This window comes from Macadamia integrifolia, unplaced genomic scaffold (genome assembly GCF_013358625.1).
Source record: "Macadamia integrifolia cultivar HAES 741 unplaced genomic scaffold, SCU_Mint_v3 scaffold2007, whole genome shotgun sequence".
NCBI lineage: Eukaryota > Viridiplantae > Streptophyta > Magnoliopsida > Proteales > Proteaceae > Macadamia > Macadamia integrifolia.
Genome location: NW_024868461.1, coordinates 86,877 through 90,152, shown reverse-complemented (window position 1 = coordinate 90,152; position 3,276 = coordinate 86,877).

The following is a 3,276-nucleotide window of genomic DNA, read 5'->3' as shown; positions in this document are numbered from 1 at the left end:
TACTAATGGGAAAGGGTTCCTAAAGAATAGAGAACCAAATGATTACAAAGACCAAGGTGTACTAAGGCATTTATTTTTTTAGTTAACTTCATAAGTTCACATCTTAAGTTAAGCAGCATTGATTCATCCAAGCACCTTATGTAAGATCCTCCATTATAAAATGCCACTAATACACAAGTAGGAATAGGGGTGAAACAAGGCCGGGTTAGGCCAGGTTTCTTAAAATCCCAACCCAACTCAACCCAGGCCCAACCCAACCTTGTCAGGTTTACGCTTGGGTTGGGTCGGGTTGACCCATACTCATCCTGCACTTTTTTTTTCCTACAAAGGTTCACAAATGTTAAACCTATACTTACCAAGAGGGGAGATTTAGACTATGGCCAACCCTTGTCCACCCCTAATCCATAAATTTGCAGGAAGCAAGGTCGTTAATTTGGTTATAAGACAGACATTTTAATCGCTTGGCATCACCACATCTCCCAAAATTGGACAGGCCAAATTTTGGCCTGATTTTTCATGATTGCTGCTAGATCTAAAGTTCATATCAATACATGATAGGAGACACAAAGACATCTTATGTAATGAAAAGGGGGAAATAGTTTGGCCATTTGGTCATCTTAGCTCAATAGGTAAGAGTATGTGGTTTGTGTAACAAATGATGTGAGTTGAAATCATACAGACACATGATGTGGGTTGAAGACATACAAACAGCTTGTGTAATGCTTGTGTAACACATGATGTGGCCCTAAGGGAAGGGGAATATTATTACTAAACACAATAATAGATCAGTGTTAAAATCGATCCGGGTTGGGCTTAGGTCTCAACCTAGGCCCAACCAACCCTAGTAGTTGGGTTGGGTTGACTCTCATAACCGGGTCAGATAGGATTTGGGCTCAGGGCGGGCCAAGGCATGTTCGAGCAGTCAAGGCTAAACTTACACCCCTAAGTAGGAATATGCATTCAAATAAAAACTTACTTTGGCAAGCAAACTCTTCCAAATTCGGGATGCTCCATTCAAAAATATTCCCAACAAAATAAAAACATATTGAGTATTCATATAATAGATAGAAGTAATTAGCAGAAGCAGAGACCATGGGAATGCACAATTGCTGATGTCATTACTTATTGCCTATTAACTCTAAAAGGAATTACCTCATAACGTAGCATATCAAAGGAGAAATAACCAATAAGTGAAATTTTTAGTTAATAAAGAGCAAGGAAACGAAACACAAAATTTTTTATGTGATTCAATTTCAATTCCAGTAGTAACATAAATGTAACCACCAATATGAAGGAAGAAAGGAAGGATCAATCTTCCAAATTTTAAGATTTACAGGAGATTGACTTCATTCTTCATGCTTCAATATTACAAAGTAAAACTAAAACCATTATTTTCGTAACCTTTAACTCTATATAAATACATAGAAGAATATATAAACGATATCACAAGAAAAATTACAACATTTCAAAACACAAATTGGTCATTAGTTTGTACCCTTGCAAGAAAACATCTCCATATCATTTTTTTCTATTGAAGAAAATGAAGTTGTTGATGCCGGCACACGTGCACCAATTAAAAGAACTGAGAAAATTCATATGAAGTCAAAATAAGAATACAAGGGATATACTAAAAAATCTGACCTTTTCAACCTCTGTGAGCTATCATAAATATAATTTAGTTTAGACTTGACCAAGCTTTAACTAAATCACTGCCTGGTAAGAGTTTACATATATAAACAGTGGTCCCTTCAACGTGTGTTTGAATAGCATTATCCACTCCAAGAGGTTAATAATAAGATATTAGAGTCAAGAATCAAACATTACTCATACAATCCACCCTAAAAAATGAAGATATCTAAACAACCATTTGAATTGGAGAATTCATCAGGATTTTAATTTCTTATTTACAAACATCTAAAATAAAACCAATTCAGACATATTTATCAGTGTTTTGAAACAATTTACTAAAATTCAAGTTTCCTTCCCCGAAATAGAAGACAAAATACAACTTTTAGAGGATAGGAGGAATGGTACCTCGGTTCAACCGTCTTGTTCTTTACATTAGAGGGATATTTCTTCACCTATAATATAAAACAAAATTAAGATGTCCATTCATAGATTTCCTACTGAGGTTAAAATCTTCAAAACCAGGTTGAAAACAGAATTTGATAGCAGTGATTTAAGGGCATGTATTGTGAACAAATAGTGATTAAGAATATGAAAAAAAAATATATCAAAATAAGATTCTTAAAAGTAGATCCAGAAAAGCTAGAATTGAAAAGGTAGCATTGAAGTAGGATCCTGAAAAATTAACTATAGGAAACAATACTTAATTGAGAAATTGATGTTCAGATTCAACAAACAATTCGATAGAGAAATAAAGCAGATTATTGGGAATTAAACCATTAAACAAGTATGAAATTAAAGCTGAAACTGAAACTAAAAATTTAAGTGATATTGTAATCATGGGGTTTGAATTAGAAGTCATAACTTGAAATGCGATCATGGACAATGGAAATAAGGAAACTTGCACTCTAAAAAAAAAAAAAAGAAGAAGAAGAACTAGTGAGACCCTGCACTTTGGAATGAGATGAAGAGTTATGGGTTAGTGCCCTATTCAATGGCTTGTTGTAACAACTTTGTCAGAGAGTTCGGCAGTGCAAGTGAAAAGAAAACAACAGTGAATTTCAATAAATACCACCGCTCATGGGTTTGAACAAAAGACAAAAATCCACTAAAATCCAAATTTTGAATAAAACATCGAAGAGAGAAGGAAAATTTACCAATGCTTTCAAGAAGGTAATAGTAATTGTTAAACGGAAAGTAAATGGGTATCGGGGAATACCTCAGTATAGCTTTCCTCGCAGAGGAATGGATCGGGTTGCACCACACGTTGATCCGCATGAACAATGACAAACGAAAAGTTGTCACGATCTCGTTAGGCAATGGCTATGCAATATTCCACCTTCCAAATCCAAGGATTGCAATGGAGATCCTTGGAGACACACACTCTTTAATGGGAGAGACATAAGAGAATAAGGAGAAAGAGAACTCTAGAGATTAGGTCAAAAACCTTAATTGGCTTTGTGGCCAAAACCCTCTTACTTGTAGAGAATTGGCTAACTAGGGTTCTCAATCCTTGTAGGTCTATGATTACCCCAAGTGGGCTACCCATGAAGGAATCAGGTTGGAATCCAGTCCGACCCATATTAATTAACATCTCCCACTCACCCATGCAGGGCGGACATACTTAATTGTCCATTCTAGAAGTCTCTC